This window comes from Odontesthes bonariensis, chromosome 11 (genome assembly GCF_027942865.1).
Source record: "Odontesthes bonariensis isolate fOdoBon6 chromosome 11, fOdoBon6.hap1, whole genome shotgun sequence".
NCBI lineage: Eukaryota > Metazoa > Chordata > Actinopteri > Atheriniformes > Atherinopsidae > Odontesthes > Odontesthes bonariensis.
In genome coordinates this window covers 36,796,148-36,819,080 of record NC_134516.1, presented here as the reverse complement: position 1 = coordinate 36,819,080, position 22,933 = coordinate 36,796,148, and positions in this window count along the sequence as shown.

Sequence of the window (22,933 nt, the reverse complement as noted above, 5' to 3'; positions counted from 1 at the left end):
TGCTAATGTTCAGTTTTGCAAGCGACTTTCGTTTCTGTCTATCTTATCTGACCCAGTCGTTGTATTTTTTCAGCGTAACAGGCGGCATTAAATTGACCAATGAGATCAGAGAAGGATACTGGCACATTAACTGTGGCAAAATGATAATATACTGCACTAGCAGGTGATAGCTGATGGATGGCAATGTTGTCAGCTAGCATGGCGGAGCCTCCGAGAAAGAAGTCGAAAACGTATAACTTTTTCCATGAGGAATGGGAAGATGAATTTAAATTTCACCATGGTGAAAGACAAGTGTGTTTTGCTGTGCCACCAAACTCTGGCGCTGTCTAAGAGGAAATCTGGAGCGGCAACACAACACCAGCCACTACTAATTCAAAGACAGTTTCCCTGCCAAGAGCGCAATCAGCGCTAGGAAAGTTGCTGAGCTGAAAGCAGGGTTGAAGGCCCAGCAGTCGCTTTTCACAAAACCTGCTGCTCAGAATAAAGCCTCATTTATGGTCGTCTACAGACGGCCAACATTCCTATCTATCCGTCGAGACCGCAAGGGTTGTGATTGGTCGGCCAACAACATCATTTCCGGAATCACTTTTCCGGTTTAGCTCCTTCCTCTCAGAACAACAACACCGCCATTTTTGAAAGAGTTTACTGTGTGCCGGTCAACATTTGGTCAAAATTATTTGCATTTCAAAATCAACAAGCTCCGACTCCAACAACAGTCTTTCTCTCTCAGTCGCCACCGTTCACTGTTAGGAGTGGAACGGAGCCGGAAGGTGAACAATCAATCAACCACTTTCACCATAGACGTCGCCAGATTGGGTCGTTTAACGTAGCGACGCCTACTGATCAGGAGGTGAACTGCCTTAAGTATCCGACATCCCGACGGAGAACTTCGAAAGGTTTAAAGCCTCTGCATGACCATGGAGTCCGATGAGTCGGATTGACGGATAGCGATGGAGTAGCATACCGAGGCCTTAAGACTTTGACTGAAGCTTCATTCCGTATCAGTCAACTTTTGGCTAAACACAAGAAGCCTTTTACAGATGGCGATTTAATCAGGGAGGTGTGAGTGTGCCTACTATGAACAAAATAATGACATAATTCAAAAGGAAATAGGCCACACCTTTATTTTTTGTGGTGGATATAAAGCTGTACTTGGCCTAATTGCATTGAGAATTCTGTTAGCATTACAGTTCTATTTATCTAAAATGCTGATATTAATGTGACTTGAATAAAGCTTCAGTGGATAAGCATAACACTTGATATGATCTGCTTGTGTACCATAAACAAAATAATGTCCTCATATAAGTGGACAATTCCACAAATTCCATATTCCTTTTATTTCTATGTTGAAACAAAATTGAATAACTTGGAATTTAAGTTGATGTGAAGCTATGGCCACTTTAAAATGCTAGTTACAGTGTTATCTTTGTTGCATTAATTGGAACGTTGGACCACAGCATTTCACGTAGTTCAAAAACAATTAGCCTGAATAAAAGGCGTCTGTCACACCGCGGTGAGGTTAAGTTGGGTTTTGTCTCGTTTCATGTATTGTTTCGTCATTTCTTGTTTTATTTTGAAAGATTAACTTCCCTCTCGTTCCAGGTCACTTGCCCTTCCTCTCGTGCTCCAGTCTGATTGTGGTATGAATGATTCCACCTGTTTCCCATTACCCCGGTGTGCTTAAGAGTCTGCGTCTCCCCCTGTCTTGTGCCAGTGTGTTGCATCTGTCCCTGTGAAGTGCATCATTCTCGCGTTATTGCCAAGCCCGTTTACTAAGCCTGTTTCCAAGTTGCCAAGTGGTATTTATCCTCGTAAGAGCGTTTTTGTCTTTGATAGTGAGCTTTTGTAAATTAGAACCTGTAAGAGCTACAGTGTTAGTCTTGTTTATAGCCTTCTTGTTTTCCCTCCCAGGTGGAGTGGTTTTTTGTTTGTAAATCTTATCCTAGTGTATTTCCTCCGATTTTCAGGAGAGGCTCTTTGGTTTTTCCTCCGCAGTAGGAGTGATATTTAGTTAACGTTAAAGTTTCATGGTCTTTTGTTTTTTCCTCCATTATAGGAGTGATTTTGAGTTTGATAAATTTTATAGATATACTTTTCCATTTTGGAAAAGTATATTATCAGATTAATATTTCATAGCCCGTTTAGCTTCTCTAACGGGGAACTTGTTGATCTGCTGCCCTCCGAATAAAAGTATTGGACTTATATCTCCTGCATCTGCGTCCTCCATTCTCTAAGTGTGACAGCGTCAAGTTGGAGGTACAATCTGGGCTGTCTTTTTCTTTCAACGCTTCAATTGCCTCTTACCAAGGTGGAGGTCAGGGATCTTGGGCTTAAAAAGGTTGGAGACCACTGGTTTAAAGGAAAGTTCCTTTTCCTTGACTACATCAAAGTTTTGCACTATGATTTCACCAGGCTTGAAATTGACAGGTCGGTGTCATCTGGTTGCCTGAAAAAAATCAGAATGAATCTTCGATGGCCAATTAATTTCTTCAACAGTATTAATGACTCAAATGCTGAGGAGTTGCAGAATGTCCCGAGCAGTTGGTCGAGTTACTTGGAAATAGTAATTAGTTACTGATTACTTCTCCAAGAGAGTAATCCAGTTACTTTAATGATTACTTTACTTAGTTACTTTTCAAAAACAATATGCACAGCCTGAGTACCTACAAAGCAACAGACCTTTCAGCCTGATTCTATTCTTTCTGCATATTCCATCATATAGAATTGACATAATAGCCTAATAATAAGCATAATAACCATTATGTCGTATTCTCTCAAGGTATTCTGCAAATGACTTTCTCTGCGGTAGCTTGACTCCGCTTTTGGTCGGTATTCTTTCTACGATGCGTCGGAATGATTCAGTGGAAATGGACAATATGTCCTCGACAACATAGCCAGCGACTAGCTTCTTCAGTTCAGCGGCGCTAAGTCCTGTCGCTCTTCAGTCTGTTTTCACCTGTTTAGCAGGAGAGGGGCCGTCGGAGGTTTGCCCGGTGGAATTGGATGTGGTAGCCGTATGGTATCATGTCAGTGGGGGGATCCGGGGGTTTCTCAATAAGTTTCACATTCCTGTGCCGGCTTGCTCAGATCCTAGGTGGAATTTGTTTGAACTTGAAACTTCCACTCCCGTTCCCCTTTGCCGGTCCTACGGTCCTTCTGCTGTCATTCCTCTTGTCGGTTCCCCTTTTGCCGGTCCTACGGTCCTTCTGCTGTCATTCCTCTTATCGGTTCCCCCTTTGCCGGTCCTACTGTCCTTCTGCTGTCATTCCTCTTATCGGTTCCCCCTTTGCCGGTCCTACGGTCCTTCTGCTGTCATTCCCCTTATCGGTTCCCCCTTTGCCGGTCCTACGGTCCTTCTGCTGTCATTCCTCTTATCGGTTCCCCCTTTGCCGGTCCTACGGTCCTTCTGCTGTCATTCCTCTTATCGGTTCCCCCTTTGCCGGTCCTACTGTCCTTCTGCTGTCATTCCTCTTATCGGTTCCCCCTTTGCCGGTCCTACTGTCCTTCTGCTGTCATTCCTCTTATCGGTTCCCCCTTTGCCGGTCCTACTGTCCTTCTGCTGTCATTCCTCTTATCGGTTCCCCCTTTGCCGGTCCTACTGTCCTTCTGCTGTCATTCCTCTTATCGGTTCCCCCTTTGCCGGTCCTACTGCTGTCGCTCCTTTCTTTTCCCTCTCTTTCTGTGTCCAACCTACCACCTTATATCCATCGGTCCATCAGTGAGCGCACCTGGTGTCCATTTCTCATCACCAGCGCTCGTCCCCACAAGCCAGTGAGACGAGGTGAGGGTGTGGTCAGATCAATTGCTTTTCAGATCAGTCAATAAAAGTCCAGCATTAAAATGTCAATTGCATGCCAAACGTCCACCACACATCATGCAACACAAGCTCCACACAAAACAATCTTCAGGTCACAAATTATGCATGCTTTAAAATACCACTCCAAAGTACCTCCTATAGAAAACCACAATAAAAAGCATTGATCTACCAGTTGACACTCGTCCCATGATCAGATCAGTGTTCCACTAAAGAAACGAAGAGGATTGTAGTCCCACATCTGTGTGACTGTTCAGTGGGCAACGGATGTGCATCCCAAATAATGATAAAAAAGAAGTCTCACTCTAAAAGTCTTCAGAAGTCACAACCAAAGATGCGATGATGCTATATTATGAAAGAAGTGAGTGGACATGTGGCTGCCACAGTGTCCCTCTGTAAGCTTTGGATGTTTATAGCAGACACTTTACCACGGCTTAAAGGCCTAAAGAAAACCCAAGTTGTAAGAATCTCTGTCTTTTCATTAAATCAATTAGTGCCAACTGAATTCAGCCCACTTTCATTGGTGGGACCTGTGTGGAAAGGCTCAGTAACTTCCTGGGAGTTCACATAGAGGAGAAACTGACATGGGACAAGAACACCACACAGGTGGTGAAGAAGGCACAGCAAAGACTAACAATATCAGCCAGAGACTGCTTGTGTCTTCTTACCGCTCCACCATGGAGAGCATCCTCACGTACTGCCAGCTGCACAGTGGCAAACAGGAAAGAACTCCAGAGGGTCACCGAAATGGCTGAGAAGGTCATTGGGTGTCCTCTACCCACACTGGAGGACCTTCATGGCTCTTACTGTCTCAGGAGAGCCAACACCATCCTGAAGGACTCATTCCACCCGGGACATTTCCTGTTTGAGCCACTGCTGTCGGGCAGACAGTCCAGGGCCGTCAGAACCAGGACAAATAGGCTAAAAGACGGCTTCTTTCCAACTGCTGTCAGAGCCATAAAAGTGCAATATACTGGTTTTCTCACAAGTCCAATATTGTGTTTAAATACATAACCATATTGTTTATACTTTTTTTTATATAGTACATACTGTCCCTTTATAGCAGGGATACTCACTATTTTTTTCACAAGAGCCACATTGGCAGAGCAAAATCAAGGGAAGAGCCACTTTTACCACAACATACTAAAGTCCCCTTTTGCAAATATGCATTTCAACATATAAAACATCCCACAAAATAAGAAACAACACAGCCAATAAATTTTCAATTCAGACCACATTTACCTCAATACTGGGATGAGCGGAAGCTGGCGTGCATGTCCTCGACTTTCTTCATGTTGTATTTGTAGTTTGTTGTTGTAATCATAGTGAGACATTCAGGATGAGCATGGTTTTTGTGCTGGTTTTTGCCCTTTTTTAGTTAAAAACCGATCCATTGTGCCTGCATCTCACGGTACACCTGACGTTTGCCTGCTCGTCCCCTCTCTGGCGTCTTCATGCTGATTTTCGTTTGGTTTTTGTGCTGGTTTTTGCTCTTTTTTATTTAAAAACCGATCCATTGTGCCTGCATCTCGCGGTGCACCCGACGTTTGCCTGCTCGTCCCCTTTCTGGCGTCTTCATGCTGATTTTCATTTGGTTTTTGTGCTGGTTTTTGCCATTTTTTAATTAAAAACTGATCCATTGTGCCTGCATCTCGCACTGGCTAAAGGAGCTAGCGTGCACTGCAGTCAAGTGTGAGGTGGTTTAAGTGGGCTGCGTTGCCAGGTTTAACAGTGCCCCCTTTAGGAAACACCTTTAAGCCTTAATTAATACTTAATAAAAATACTTAAAGGTAGGGTAGGAGATCCTGGATTTTGAGTCCAGCGAAACTGCATTTTGAAAATACACAGGTAAAAAGTCCCAACCCTTTTCTTCACTTTCCCCCCGAAGCCACGCCTCTAGAGTACATGAACGCGCACGAGCACGAAGGTGCACGAGCGCTCTTCTGACAGCAAGCATCGATCGTTGCCGTATTTAGTATATGCTAACTATACGTTTAATAATGCTAGGTGCTAGCCAAGCTGGCTCTAGTTTAGCTTCCTGCCAAGCTTCTGGACGCGTAATTCGTTCACGGAGCAGGGTACGCGCACGGGGGAAGGAGGAGCAGATTGCAGTTTGAATCCAATCATAGTTAACGGTCCATTCAGTTTGATTGGATAGTGTTTTTCCTAGATTGTACGTTCTAGAGGCCACTAAAACTTTTCATATTTGTGTCAAAACTTTTAATTAATTGGTTGCAATGGGGGTGTGAAGAGTATTTCAAGCAATATGTAAAAAAATGCTCCAGAAAAAGAACCCCTACCCCACCTTTAATACTACAAAAATGCAAAATGAATAAAAAAAACTTAATATTGTGCAGTATTCGCTGTATGTTATTTGAAAAAATTATTGTTATTGTTACCATATTGTTATAAGCTACTATGCGAGTGCGAGCCATCAATTAAAGCTTGAGGATCCCCGCAATGAGTATCTCTTACAGTTATATCGTTATATGTCTGCACTTAAAGGCCTGCACCTTACTTTTCGTTGTACTCGTTACAATGACAATGAATTGAATTCAATTCATTTTTATTTATATAGCGCCAAATACAACAAATGTCATCTCAAGGCACTTAGATAGTAAGTCCAATTCAAGCCAATTGGAATTCAATTAATTAATAATAATCATAATTCATAAAATAATCCAATTCGTTCATATAGAGCCAATTCAAAAACAATTTCCTAGCTAAGGAAACCAACAGATTGCACTGAAAACTTTTTGTTTTTCGGTCCAATCTCCCGGCCTGAGCGTGCCTGAGGCGACTGTGGAGAGAAACGACTCCCTTTTAACAGGAAGAAACCTCTGGTAGAACCAGACTCAGGAAGGGTGGCCATCCGCCTCGACCAGCTGGGGTTTGAGAAGACAGAAAGGGGGGGAGGGGGGGCGCGGCGGCGGCGGCACTGTAACACCATTCAAAGGATATCTGTTGGAACAGGGAAACACGAGTTAATGACCACAATAATATCACATATACATAAAGAGAGTAAAGTGAGGAAAGGTGTGACAGATGAGGCCGCCCAGCAGTCTAGGCCTATAGCAGCTTAACTATGGGATGTTTCAGGATTACCTGAGCCATCCCTATTCAAGGTAAACACAAGAAACTTGTGCTAACGAAAAGTTAAATAAATAAAGGACCAGACTCAGTGAGTAATTCCCTATACTCCCTATATAGATCTGCTCCTCACACCACAACAACCATCTTTTTACAGCCACAAGCTACCTCAGCCTCTCACCAACTGCACACCAGTCACAGCGGGGTGGGGATGCAAACCCTGGTTCGGGTAGGGGGAGAAATAAAAGAGGTAAGATAAGCGGGAATGGGATTCAAACCCTGGTTCGGGTAGGGGGTAATGAAAGTATAGAGGGTGCCAGAGGTGGAGGCAGAACAAGACACACTAGCAGATACACTATCAGATTCAACAGACCTAACTATAAGCTTTATAAAAAAGGAAAGTTTTAAGCCTGGTCTTAAAAGTGGAAAGGGTGTCTGCTTCCCGGACATTTACTGGCAGCTTATTCCACAAGAGAGGGGCCTGATAACTGAAGGCTCTGCCTCCCATTCTACTTTTAGAAACTCTGGGAACCTCAAGTAAACCTGCAGTTTGGGAACGAAGTGCTCTGTTAGGAAAATATCTTACAATGAGATCTTTAAGATATGATGGAGCTCGGTCATTAAGAGCTTTATATGTAAGGAGAAGAATCTTAAATTCTATTCTGAATTTAACAGGGAGCCAATGAAGAGAAGCTAAAACTGGAGAAATATGATCTCTCCTGTTAGTTCTCATCAAAACTCTGGCTGCAGCATTTTGGATCAGCTGAAGGCTTTTCAGAGAATATGTGGGACAGCCCAATAATAAAAAATTACAGTAGTCCAATCTTGAAGTAACAAATGCATGGACTAGTTTTTCTGCATCACTCTGAGACAAGATGTTCCTGATTTTAACAATATTACGAAGGTGAAAGAAGGCAGTCCTAGAAACCTGTTTTATATGCGAGTCAAATGATAAGTTCTGGTCAAAAATAACTCCAAGGTTCCTCACTGTAGAACTAGAAGCCAAGGAAATACCATCTAGAGTAACTATATAGCTAGACAATTTCTCCCTGAAACGCTCAGGTCCAAAGATAACGACTTCAGTTTTGTCTGAATTTAGAAGCAGACAGTTCTGAGTCATCCAGGTCTTTATGTCTTTAAGACATGCTTGTAGTCTGACCAACCTATTGGGTTCATCTGGTTTCATAGATAAGTACAGCTGAGTATCATCAGCATAGCAATGGAAATTTATGCCATGCTGTCTAATAATGTTACCTAATGGAAGCATGTATAAAGTGAAAAGAATCGGTCCAAGCACAGAACCCTGGGGAACTCCATGACTTACTCTGGTGTGTGAGGAAGATTCTTCATTTACAAGAACAAACTGAAATCTATCAGATAAATATGACTTAAACCAGCCTAATGCAGTTCCTTTAATCCCAATAACATGTTCAAGTCTGTGTAATAAGATACTGTGATCGACCGTATCAAATGCAGCACTGAGATCCAACAGGACAAGCACAGACACAAGTCCGCTATCGGAGGCTAAGAGGAGATCATTGGTAACTTTCAGCAGTGCAGTTTCTGTGCTATGATGCACTCTGAATCCTGACTGAAACTCTTCAAACAAATTATTTCTGTGTAAGTGATCACAAAGCTGAGCTGCAACTATTTTTTCAAGAACTTTAGACATAAAAGGGAGATTGGATATTGGTCTATAATGAGCCAACACTTCTGAATCAAAAGTAGGTTTTTTAAGTAAAGGTTTAATTACAGCAACCTTAAAAGTCTGAGGTACATATCCTGTCAACAAAGACAGATTGATCAAATCCAATATGGAAGTGTCAATTAATGGGAAAACCTCCTTGAACAGTCTGGTTGGGATTGGGTCTAAAACACAAGTTGATGGTTTAGAAGAGACTATTGCTGTTGTTAGTTCAGAGAGATCAACTGGGCAGAAGCCGTCTAAATACAAATCAGGTTCTAAAGATACTTCTAAAGCTGCTGTACTTGATGATACATCACTGATAATAGTGGGAAGGACTCCATCAATCTTCTCTCTGATAGAAACAATTTTATTGATAAAGAAGCTCATGAAATCATCACTGCTGAGAGTTAAAGGAATAACTGGCTCAGCAGAGCTCGGACTCTTAGTCAGACTGGCTACAGTGCTGAAAAGAAACCTGGGATTATTCTTATTCTCTTCTATCAATGATGAATAATAAGCAGTTCTAGCTTTACGAAGGGCTTTCTTATACATTGTTAAACTATCTTTCCAGACTAACTGAGACTCTTCTAAATTAGAGGAACGCCACTGTCTCTCCAGCTTTCTTGCAGTCTGCTTTAAAGCACGCAGCTGTGAATTATACCAAGGAGCCAACCTCTTCTGACTGATTACCTTCCTTTTCAGAGGGGCAACATTGTCCAGTGCTGTACGCATTGAAACTATAGTGCTGTCAACAAGAGAGTCAAGTGCTGCTGGAGTAAAGTTTAGGTAGTCGTCCTCTGTCATATCTGCACATGGCAGTGAAGAAAAGGATGATGGAATTAAGTCTTTAAATCTGGTTACAGCATCCTCTGATAGACACCTTCTATACGTAAATTTCTTCTCAGAAACTGTATAGTCAAGTAATGTAAACTCAAAGGTTATCAGAAAATGGTCAGATAAGACGGTTATGAGGGAACACTGTTAACTGTTCACTCTCAATGCCATAAGTCAGCACAAGATCAAGGGTGTGATTAAGGCAGTGAGTCGGTCTGTGTACACTCTGAGAAAATCCAATAGAGTCCAATATAGAATTAAAGTTCATATTCAGGCTGTCATTTTCAACATCTACATGAATATTAAAGTCACCCACTACAATGACTTTATCTGTACTCAGCACTAACTGGGATAAAAACTCTGAGAATTCAGACAGAAACTCAGAATAAGGGCCAGGTGGACGATACACAACAACAAACACAAGAGGTTTCTGGGATTTCCACTTTGCGTGGGAAAAACTGAGAATCAGAGATTCAAAAGAGCTCAAACTAATCTTGGGTCTGGGACTGATGAGTAACCCTGATCTGAAAATAGCTGCCACTCCTCCTCCTCTGCCTGTGGTTCCAGGAACGTGAACATTTAAACAGTCAGAGGGGGTTGATTCATTAATGCTAACATGATCCTCCTGCTGCAGCCAGGTTTCTGTAAGACAAAATATATCAATATGATGATCACAAATCAACTCATTCACTAACAGAGACTTGGAAAGGAGAGATCTGATATTCAGCAAACCACATTTAATAGTTTGATGTTTTTGTTCAGTTAAAGTTTTTGTTTTAATAATTTCTTTTTGCACAAGAGGATTTGCTCCTTTTGTGTTAATCGATTGGGTGGGTAGCAGCAGGTGGGAAGCTGCAGAGAAGTGTGTAAGACTACAACTCTGCATCCTGGTCTGAACCCTGGGTTGTCATGTTTTAGGGTGGCAAATAAATTCTTCCATATTTCTAGAAATGAGAGCTGCTCCTTCCAAAGTGGGATGGATGCCGTCTCTCCTCATCAGACCAGGTTTTCTCCAGAAAGATTGCCAATTATCTCTGTAGCCCACGTTATTTGCTGGACACCATCTAGACAACCAGCGATTGTAGGACGACATGCGGCTAAACATGTCATCACTGGTCAGATTTGGCAGGGGTCCAGAGAAAACTACGGAGTCCGACATTGTTTTGGCAAAATTACACACCGATGCAACATTAATTTTAGTGACCTCCGATTGGCGTAACCGGGTGTCATTAACGCCGACGTGAATAACTATTTTACCATATTTACGTTTATCCTTAGCCAGCAGTTTTAAATAGGATTCTATTCTCGCCCGCTCTGGCCCCTGGAATGCATTTGACTATGGCCGCTGGTGCCTCTAATGCCACGTTTCTGACTATAGAGCTGCTAATTACCAGGGTTTTATCCTCAGCGGGTGTGTCGCTGAGTGGGGAAAATCTGTTTGAAGCGTGGACAGGTCGATGGTGCACAACGGGCTTGACTTTAGAGCTATGCCTCTTCCTGACAGTCACCCAGCCACGTTGTAATCCTGGCTGCTCAGGTTCTGCTAGGGGGAGGCTAATTGAGCTAGCTACGCTAGGTGGCTCCACACTGGCAAAAGGGACCTGGCTCGCTATCGGCTGATTTTCAACAGTGCAGAGCCGAGCTTCCAATTCAGATAACCTCGCCTCCAAAACTACAAAAAGACTACATTTGTTACATGTACCATTATCGCTAAAGGAGGCAGAGGAGTAACTAAACATCTGACACACGGAGCAGGTGAAAGCAGGAGAAGGAGGAAGAGAACCGGTAGCCATGCTACGCTAGAGAACCAGACACACCGTTAAAAAGTGAGAATAAAGATCTGTAGGAGTGTGTTAGAACAGAACGGTAAGCTATAGAGTTTAACAATGCAAAATTGTGTAAGTTATAGATCGAAATAAAGTGATTATCAGTACTCCAAGCGGAGCAAGAAATTCCACAGTGCACAAGCAAGGTAACAGGAAGTGATGCAACACGTCTTACCTCAAAGCGTCCAGTGTTGCCCAATGAAGAAAATCTGAATCTGAATCTGACTCTGAATGGCAAGTCTGGCAGTTTGTATTGGTAATTCTAGCACGTTTCATATTTGTATCACATTTCAGAATGACTTGAAGTCGTGAAGTCATCCGATTAGCGAGCAGATTAGCTCTGTGTCTGCGCCGGTCTCAGGACACGAGCAGTGACATCAGAAATGCACCCAGAAGCCCTGCAGACATCAAAGCAATCAATTCCATGATGTCGGATGATCTCGAGGTATGATTCAACTCGCTTTGTCGAACGTAATTACAGCTAAGACCTTCTTTAAAGAAACAAACGAGCGACATTTTTCTAAATCTTGAGAATGTGAATAACATTCGAGTGTCGTAAATCATTTGCACCTGACTGAGTACCAGCCAAAGGTCATTGTAAGCCTCTGCTGAACAGCACCAGACATACGAGAAAGGACAGATATTTCCACCATTTCCAATAAGTCACCGCTGTCAATAGAGAGGGTATATAAAGTTCACACAGCCTTTTCTGTTGCTGTGGATTAAGCTGGGTACAGGCCGGTTTGGACAGCTCCATCTATCAGCCACTAAAAGTGAAGCAGATATGCGCCGGGTCATCCCTCTCCTTGTCACACCATGAGAGTGGGCGAGTGTGTACGTTACTCTTTAGCCTGTTTGCCACAGAGAATTAGCTTGATGTTTGGCAATGATGCCACAGCAACAACAGTTTGAATTTATAATTCAGCGTTATTTAACGCCACATGGTCTGATTATGTGTGACGACTGTTGCTCTCTCTACACAGGCCCGGCTCGGTGTTGGAAGAAGTGTTCATCTGAGGTCATCTGTAGTTCAATGGATGGTTTGAATCAGGGTCCATTTATTCGCCATTCCCACGTTATCTTATCCATCATAGGGCCGACACAGAGACGCACAGCCTTGCACACTCACGTTCACTCTTAGGGCCAATTTACAATCACGCATGTTTTTGGACAGTAGCAGGAAGTCAGAGTAGCCCAGAGAGCAGAGATGGGGACTCGAGTCACTGTGACTTGGACTCGACTTGATAAAAACCAAAAGACTTGGAAGTTAAAGACTCAGCACTTGACTTGAGACACGATGACTTGAATGACTTGAGTGTTATTCAGTTCATGTTTTCAGTTTGAATATAAAATTAATTAATTAATTAAAAAAATAATATGGATTACCCGGTAGGAGCGCAGGCTGAGAATGGCGTCATGATTGGATCCCTACCCTGTCAATCCGTCATGCCCTCTCTACATACCTTAAGTGTTTATTGGAGAGACCCGCACTCTCATATCAGATATGCATCTACATGTCAGCGGGACCGAGAGTCGTTGTTTTCGGCTTTCGTAATTACCATTTTGACGGCAAAAGACGAACAGCACAGTGCAAGACATGCGGGTTAGGGTTAGGTATCAGGAGTTTTTACTCAGTGGCTCCCCTCCTACGTAACGTCTCAGTTCAGACTACTGTTCAGTCACCATGGAGCTTGGTATAGGTGCTAGGGGGGTGCACTGTCTCTCAGGACCCGGCTGGTGGTTGCTGCGTGTACTGGAATGGTCTTGGAGTAACTCAGGAGGCCGTGGGAAACTCAGTGCATTTTTGAGTTATGTTTCGAGTGGGTGCAACAATAACAGGGTCCATATCGGTGTGGAGTGAGGGGAGTTATGGGTCTTTTGGGAAAAGTTGTGAGAATTATGTCAATTAATTAATATTTGGGCATTAATATCCTCTCAAGGGTAGGGGTTAAGATAAGGGTTAGAGTTAGGGTAGGTGGCAGGGAAGGGTTGTAATAAGGGGAGGTCGTGGGTGTATTTTAGGGTTTAGGAAAAGGTTATGAAATTTATGGAAATTAAAATTTTGAAATTAATATTATCTAGGGGGTTGGGGTTAGGGTTAGGTTAAGGTTAGGGTTAGGAAAGGGTTAAGGTTAGGTATTAGGGTTAGGGTTAGTTATGGTTAAGGTTAAGGTTAGGGTTAGGGATAGGTATTAGGGTTAGGGTTAGTTATGGTTGAGGTTAAGGTTGGGGTTAGGGTTAGGTATTAGGGTTAGGGTTAGTTATGGTTAAGGTTAGGGTTAAGGTTGGGGTTAGTTATGGTTAGGGTTAGGTATTAGGGTTAGGGTTAGTTATGGTTAAGGTTAGGGTTAAGGTTGGGGTTAGTTATGGTTAGGGTTAGGTATTAGGGTTAGGGTTAGTTATGGTTAAGGTTAGGGTTAAGGTTGGGGTTAGTTATGGTTAGGGTTAGGTATTAGGGTTAGGGTTAGTTATGGTTAAGGTTAGGGTAAGGGTTAAGGTTAGTCTTAGGTTTAAGGTTAGGGTTAGTTATGGTTAAGGTTAGGGTAAGGGTTAGGGTTAGTTATGGTTAAGGTTAGTCTTAGGTTTAAGGTTAGGGTTAGGAAAGGGTTAAGGTTAGGGTAAGGGTTAGGGCATCAACATCTCAGACAGCCAGACGACTTCAAACTTTGTTCGTCATTTGAAGATCCATTCTGACCAGTAAGTGCTCGTCAAATTAGCTAATATTATCCTGTTAGCCTAGTCGGTAGTTAGCTAACGTTAGCTTGATATGATACGGGGTGGACAGGTTGGACACATTGGCCGATGATGTTTACTGACAGTTACTTATATCTTTGTGTTTTCACTTTATTAAGATCAGATTCTGCAGGTAAAATTTCAATAACAAGGTGACTTGACTTTGACTTGACCTATTACAGGACTTGACTTGCCCAAGAAAAAATTACTTGGGACTTACCTGAGTCCTTGACTTTCTTCATGTTGTATTTGTATTTTTTTTATTATTAAAAACCGATCCATTGTGCCTGCATCTCGCGGTACACCCGACGTTTGCCTGCTCGTCCCCTCTCTGGCGTTTTAATGCTGATTTTTGTCTGTTTTTTGTGCTGGGTTTTGCCCTTTTTTAATCAAAAACCGATCCATTGTGCCTACATCTCGCGCTGGCTAAAGGAGCTAGCGTGCACTGGGGTCAATCGTGAGGTGGTTTAAGTGGGCTGCGTAGCCAGGTTTAATAAAGCTCCCTTTAGGAAACACCATTAAGCCTTAATTAATACTTAATAAAATACTTAATACTAAAAAAGCGCAAAATTAATAAAAATACTGTGCAGTATTCGCTGTATGTTATTAGAATAAAATTTTTGTTATTTTTACCATATTGTTATAAGCTACTATGCGAGCCGCCAATTAGAGCTTGAACAGCCGCACAATGAGTATCTCTGTATTAAAGGCACAAAAGCCCAAAAAAATTAATCTTTTGTTTTTTTAAATAAAAAAATAAAAACTGAAGCATGCGTTAATGCGTAATAAAATATTTATCTGCGTTAAATGATTAACAAGTTAACGTGATGATAACGAGTTAACGCGATGATAACAAGTAAACATGAAGATAACGAGTTAACTCGCCCAGCCCTAGCCGTTACATATCAGAAATGCCCCTTTATTGTCCACTTTTAAAACTCATCTTAGACACATTTTTATTCTTTGGCTTTAAACACATGTTGAGACTTTTGCTCTTACTTCTGTTATCGTGTTTTATTGTCTCTGTTTGTCTTTTCCATATTTTGCATGTTTATTGATTTTCGTCTGTACAGCTACTGTTGTTTTAAAGTGCTTTGTATATAAAGTAGTAGTAGTAGTAGTAGTAACACATACTGTCTCATTGTTATTGTTTATGAACTCAGTTTAAATCCACCATCTCATCACGTTTATCCTGGAAACAAACTGGAATTCGATTCAAACAAGCTTTGATTGTTTTATTTATAAAGATTGATTATGTTAACATGAGCAACCCTGTGTCACATGGCTGGACAGATGCTTTCTGGAGTCAGTATACAGTAAACAGTGTGTGAACATCTCTCTGTATTGCCTGCAGCCTCTGGTCCTGCTGCTCTGCCAAGTCTGAAGCCGCAGATTAGATTTACACCTGGTAATAGCAACATAAATGATGACATCACCGGATGAAGAGTGGTGCCGACAACTAATCCTGTGTTGTGCTGACACGGTTTGCTGCGCTGAGAGAAGAAAACACAATATTAAGCCATTTCATGGTGTGCTGCCTCTGGTGTGATGGCTGACCTTGTTATCACAGCCTTTTCTTGGTTTTTCCTAATAAGCCTAAAGTCTTCTTCTGGTCAGCACTTCTCACTTTTACACATTATCCATTCACAGCTGCCCGAGTTAGGAAAGGAGTTCCAAGTTCTCTTTGTGTTTGAATAAGCCACCACTCTTAGATAAATACTAGGGCTGGCCAACGATTCAAATGTTTAATCTAAGTAATCAAATGATTAAAATCCAAAAATGAATCCAAAAGTAGTGTATAGCCTTTAGCATTTAGTTTTATTTTAAATGTGCTGCCATATGAATGAAAGTGCCATAACATTTGTTGTGCAAACACACTTTTAACATCAGCATCTTTCTGTAGTTTTTATGTAGAAGCCTCGCTCCACTGTCTGTTTCCTTGAATGACTTGCTGCTATCAGTTGTGTGTTTTGCCTTTAAGTGATATTTTAGACTGGAACTACTACGCTGAGAAGACAATTCAACTTGGCAGAGTTTACAGATGACTTTGGTTCTGTCGACTCCGCCGTCTGGAAGAACTTTAAAATGAAAATGGCCGAGTAAAAGTTCCGTACCCTTTTCCATGTTTGGTGGATCCGCCGATTACTTTCTTTTCCGGTTCCGCAGCAGACAGCAACAGACTTTTACAAAATAAAAGCCTGTGAGCAACAGACTTTTACAATAATAAAATAAATAATAAAACAGGGATGGTTGTAGTGGGTTGAGCAAAACAGGGTTAAATTTATTAACAAAAATGTTAAATTATTATTTAAATGATCATTTTTATTATATTATATTATATATTTATTATAAATATTTGTTTTAATAAAACCTGCGTTAATGCGCGATAAAAAAAAATTTATCGGCGTTAAATGATAACAAGTTAACTCGCCCAGCCCTAATAAATACAATGACAATGATAGCAGTTCAGTCAGAATCTTCCATACATGTCCGAACTGTTTGGTTAACTCTCAGGCAGAAGCGTTTAGAATCAGGCTGGTGGTCCTTTAAAGACAAACAAAAAGCCTAAAGCACACAGAAATGGTAACAGGTACTGTGGACCAGCATCCTTGCAGCTGTTTTTAAATGCAGCAGCTGTCAGACTGAGTGAGGCAGAGATGATTCATGGGCAGCGGTGGAAGGTTTGACAGCTCAGTGCTGATCAGAGACAGAGGACTAACGTGATAGTGATGTGCTCAGGAACGGGCCTCCCCAACTGAAAATGGAAGCAGCTGTGGAAAAGGCTTGGCTGAAGCACCGCTACGTGTCTCACACGTCACTAAGAAAATGGCGTCCAATGGGAACTGTGAAAGTCCAGCAGCACTCAGTTGTTAAGCTGTTGTTAGATCTTAGCAACTACAATGGCTGGGGAAAATGATTGCATTGTAAAATGTACGTGACCTCAAACTTTACACCCATCTTTACACTAAGCACCATGTTACGGCCCGTGGCCTTGTATATAAGTGTAGGTTCCTGCCTGCTGTCTCCACTGAGGGAACTGGATGCAGCTCTACTCCTGGCACTTCCTGGTTGAGGCCTACTCCTGCTCTGATTGGTTCTTCACCTTGATGACTCCATCAGTTACTGAAGAGGCCTCCCTATTTGAACATCCACTTCCTACCAGAAGGGGTGGCTGTGTTCGAAACCGCATACTTCTCCTACTACTCCTACTAACTTTTTGAGTTAGTATGTGAGTTTGAGTAAGCGAGAAGTTCCCGGATGCATACTAGATTCGCCAAAATGTTGGGTATGCATCATGAGGTTACTACTCATACTCAAACTACCCAAGATGCAACGTAACGTGACATCGCCGATCGTCATTTCCTGTCAAAATGGCAGTTTCAAGCTAGCTACAACGAGGGTAGGTTCACTTCCTGTTTTCAAAACAAAAGCACCAATTGTATCGTAATGGCTTTCCCTATGATAAAAGGCAACGAGTACTTTATTTTGTGAAAATAACCGGAAGTGCGTTGCTCACTGCGGCTAGCTTTAGTAGCTTTCCGAAATCGTGGGAAGAAAATTGTAAATCGCCGGTATTTTGTCAGATTTTCAACACGTTGGGGATCTAAACGACTACTTTCTCACCTGAAAATGTTTCAAATGTTGCTAAAGTTTACAGAGTTTAGAGCTTAAGAGAAATCAGCTTCAGGCCGGCTGATTTCGGCTCGGGCAGGAGCAAAATGCATTGTGGGTAAACGCTCTGTATACTGTCTGATCGATGAGTATGCAGTATGGAAGTATGTAGTATGTGGCTTCGAACACAGCCTTTGTTTGAATATTTGGATAGCTTTATTAGCTTGTGCTGGACGGTGACTTTTCTTATGTTTTTTGTATGTTCTGAAGGCGCTACTAGAACCCGTTTGTAGCTCGGTTGATTTTGAAGAGTCTTGTGTTTTGGTTTTATGTTATTTTGACTAACACTGGTTTTGAAGCCTCTTGGTTTGTTTGATTTTGTTTTGGCTTCGTTTTGGTTTTGTTTGGAGTTTTGAATTACCTCTCTAACTTTAAGATGTAATTCTTTGTTTTGGAGTTTTTCTTTTATTTTGGGTATTGTTTTAAGACTTAAGATTATTGTAAAATTTCAGCTTTAATTCCACGAAAAAGAAAACTAAACAATAAACACTTAACTATTTTTACCTTTAAAACATAAATTTAATACATTTTAAATTAAATTTATAATTTTGTAAAATTATTTTATTAAAAATTCAAATTTTATGAAATAATTTTTAATATAATTATTACTTAAAAATTATTATGGTTAATTTTATTACTATTTTCATTTTATTTATTTTCTATTTTCTTTAATGTTATATTAAAGAAAATAATATAACATAATATTATAAAACCCTTAAGATACAAGAGCTTTTTGTATTTTTCAATGGTCCAGCCTTATATTGCACCTGTTGACCTTGGCTACTGAACTGCTACCTTAGCAGGATGATAATGGACCGCCCCATCATTCATCCTCCCAAGAGAATGACAGCTGGTGACGTGGATATCAAACTGAGTCCTTCCCTGTTGCTGAAAGCTAATTGGTGCTGGCTGCTGGGCCCAGTATTCACTGGGCATTGGTGGTGGATAGGCTGGATGCTATAAAGAAATGACTGTTGCCTCTTTCTCTTTCACTTCTGCTCTGCTTCATTCTTGAACACAGAGTCAGGGAGGTAGTCAAAGACTCTCACAACCTTACTCCATCTTTGTTCGCCAAACAAAATTAGCTAATAGTTAATGGCTAAATGGATAAATGGCTTCAATTTGATCAAAGAAAGCATCAATGGTATCCTGTTTCAGATGAGTATAGTTTAGCATAGAATTCTCTATACTGTTTATGTCTTGTGGCGAATTTGTAGCTTTCCCTGCTGAGTCCTTAATCGTGGGAATCATTGCTTTTTCTTTTTTTTCATTTGATTTGATTGGCCAAATATTTGCCAGATTTATTGTCATGGTGGAATTTTTCTTGTCGAGGTCTCTGAAATAAAAAAGTTTTTTTGTTTATTATCTAGTTTAACTGAACCTGATGTTTCCTCAATTCCTTCTGGGTTTTCTTCCGTTGAATTATTTGCATTTAATGTTTCAAGTTCTTTTGTTGTAATTTAAGTTCCTCTTGCTTTTGTTTCTTCTTTGTATGAACAGAGTAGGATATCATTTTTCCTCGTGATAATTAGGGCTGGGTGAGTTCACTCATTATCACGTTAACTCGTTAATTATTTAACGCCGATAAATATTTTATCGTGCATTAACACAGGTATTGTTATTATTATATATTTTTTGGGGGGGCTTTTGTGCCTTTAATGGATAGGAACGTTCAGAGAGACAGGAAGCAGGGGGCAGAGAGAGGGGGAACGACACGCAGCACAGGGCCGTCCGATGCGGGACTGGAACCGGCGCCAGCTGCAGCGAGGACTATAGCCTCTGTACATGGGGCGCCTGCTCAACCCACTACGCAACGGACCACCCCTGTTTTATCATTTATTTTATTATTGTAAAAGTCTGTTGCTCACAGGCTTTTATTATTGTAAAAGTCTGTTGCTCACAGGCTTTTATTTTGTAAAAGTCTGTTGCTGTCTGCTGCGGAACCGGAAAAGAAAGTAATCGGCGGATCCACCAAACATGGAGAAGGGTACGGAACTTTTACTCGGCCATTTTCATTTTAAAGTTCTTCCAGACGGCGGAGTCGACAGAACCAAAGTCATCTGTAAACACTGCCAAGTTGAATTGTCTTCTCAGCGTAGTAGTTCCAGTCTAAAATATCACTTAAAGGCAAAACACACAACTGATAGCAGCAAGTCATTCAAGGAAACAGACAGTGGAGCGAGGCTTCTACATAAAAACTACAGAAAGATGCTGATGTTAAAAGTGTGTTTGCACAACAAATGTTATGGCATTTTCATTCATATGGCAGCACATTTAAAATAAAGCTAAATGCTAAAAGCTATACACTACTTTTGGATTCATTTTTGGATTTTGCGTACAAATGCGATTAATCGTGATTAATTAGATTAAACATTTTAATCGTTGCCCAGCCCTAGTAATAATGCCTTACCGGTTTCCCAGAGTAGTGTAGATGATTTTGAAGATTCATTTATTTCTAGGAAGGATGCCCACTCTTTCTCAAAATAATTGTTGAATTCAAGGTCATTAAGAAGAGATGTGTTGAAAGGGCATTTAGTGGTGTGCTTATGTAAACTTGGTTTGAATCCAAGTAAAAGTTACTTTTGCTAACTATGATGATTTTGACTCGGAGATCTCGGATAAAAGCAAGTTACTCGTCATTGTATCCAACAGGACGAGCACAGACACAAGTCCGCTATCAGAGGCTAAGAGGAGGTCATCGGTAACTTTCAGCAGTGATGTTTCTGTGCTATGATGCACTCTGAATCCTGACTGAAACTCTTCAAACAGATTATTTATGTTTGGGGGCGCTTGGACAGGTCAGGGCTGCACAGTGATGTAGTGTTTAGCACCGCCGCCTCACAGCCTTCTCAGCAGAAACCTTTCTTTTTGGACTGCTTGGATCTATTTTGGATTCTGCAGCGTCCTCCCACTGTACAAAAACACATTCACGTCTGGTTAAGTGGTGATTATAAAATGACCTTCGGGCTGAATGTGAGCATGCTTGGTTGTTGGTCTTGGTTGTGTAATGGAAAATGTATTCTTAGATACATTGTATTGTATTGAGTGTTGCTGTGTATAACCTGTAATGACCTGCAAGGATGCCACCCTGTTTTTCTCTTTCCTCCTGAGGGCACGGTGTCCTCGTTATATGATAAAGCTGCACTTTAAGGCAGGGAAGATGGGACTTGGAGCTGTGTCAGTGTAACCTTGGCTGTAGCCGGAAGGGAAAGGTGGATAAAAACGCTCAACTGTACCCAAGGAGCATTATAACTGAGTCTGAATCGGTGGTCAGAGCAGCTCTGTACTTCATACCAGTGGTATGACCAGAATGGCATGTGTGGGTGGGCAGTTAGCCCCCCTCCCCCGGCCCCCCGTAGCCACGCCCCTGCCTCATACTGTGTTGTTCTTTCTTGCAAGATATTATTAAAAAGCATCTTATCTCATCAGAAAATAACTAACTGTGCCTAATCGTATCATTAGTCTTGATGCAAAACAAAAAGCAGTCTCAATCCGACTCATAAGTCACACTCTTCTAGAGCTGCTGCACTTGATGATACATCAATCGTGAGAAGGAGGCCAATTGGAAACAATTTTACTGGCAATGAACTTGTGTAGTCGTCACGACTGAGTTAGATAAATACCTGGCTCAACATCAACTTTAGTCAGTCTGGCTACAGTGCTGAAAAACAAACCCGCGGCGGTTCTTGTTCTTCTCTAAAAATGAATAACAATAAGCGCTTTGTGTAGCAGTAGCTTTGTGAAGCAGTAGCTTTGTGTAGCAGTAGCTTTGTGTAGCAGTAGCTTTGTGTAGCAGTAGCTTTGTTAAGCAGTAGCTTTGTGAAGGGCTTTCCTACAAGTTACAGGACTATCTTTCCAATTTCTTCTAACTTAGTGGAATCGAACTTCCTTTCAAGCTTTCTACCTGCAGCTCCAAATTCAACCTGGAATCCAGCCTTTTCTTACTTATGTGTCCTAATATTGCTTTGTGGCCTAAGTTAATGGAGACATATGTAATTATTAGAGTATTAGCATGTCTTGGGGTACACAGTGTGAGCATTTTCTTGGTCCAACTCGGACCGAAGAAATAAAAACAACATTTTTACAACGACTAAAACACACCAAAACATTAAAGACAGCCTGACGCTACATTTACAGGACGTAGCTAAATTTAATGAGAGAGAGCATCCCTACAAATCTTACCATCACACGCATCATCACTTCCAAAGTTCCGGGCAGAAAGGTGCGGCTACGCTGCATATGCGTCGTAAATTAAGACCCCCCCTGCTACAACAAGTAAACTGGAACTATGTACAATATCAATAAATAAAACAAAATAAAAAATAAAACAGAAATACAGACACTATGGCTGTGTTCGAAACCGCATACTTCTCCTACTAGCTTTTTGAGTTCTATGCGAGTTTGAGTAAGCGAGAAGTTCCCGGATGCATACTAGATTCTCCGAAATGTTGGGTATGCATCATGAGGTTACTACTCATACTCAAACTACCCAAGATGCAACGTAACGTGACGTCGCCGATCGTCATTTCCTGTCAAAACAGCAGTTTCAAGCTAGCTACAACGAGGGTAGGTTCACTTCCTGTTTTCAAAACAAAAGCACCAATTGTATCGTAATGGCTTTCCCTATGATAAAAGGCAACGGGTATTTTATTTTGTGAAAATAACCGGAAGTGCGTTGCTCACTGCGGCTAGCTTTAGTAGTGCCGAATTCGTGGGAACAAAATTGCAAATCGCCGGTATTTTGTCAGGTTTTCAACACGTTGGGGATCTAAACGACTACTTTCTCGCCTGAAAATGTTTCAAATGTTGCTAAAGTTTACAGAGTTTAGAGCTTAAGAGAAATCAGCTTCAGGCCGGCTGATTTCGGCTCGGGCAGGAGGGAAATGCATTGTGGGTAAACGCTCTGCATACTGTCTGATCGATGAGTATGCAGTATGCAAGTATGAAATATGTAGTATGTAGTATGAAGTATGAAGTATGCGGTTTCGAACACAGCCATAAACCAGAACTATGTACGATATCAATAAATCAAATCAAATACAAAATAAAACAGAAATACAGACACTATCACATAGTTTTGAGAATGTTCACCTTGCTAATAACAAAATAAACATTTCTAATATGATCAAAATATTGGCACGGCTCCACATACACGGAAAGAAGCAGCCGGGAATTCAACCTGGAACCCTCTGCTGTGAGGCGAACGGTGCTAACCACAAAGCAAACCTGTGAAACTCATCTTTCAAATGTGACTCTGAGAAAGGACAAAATATCTAG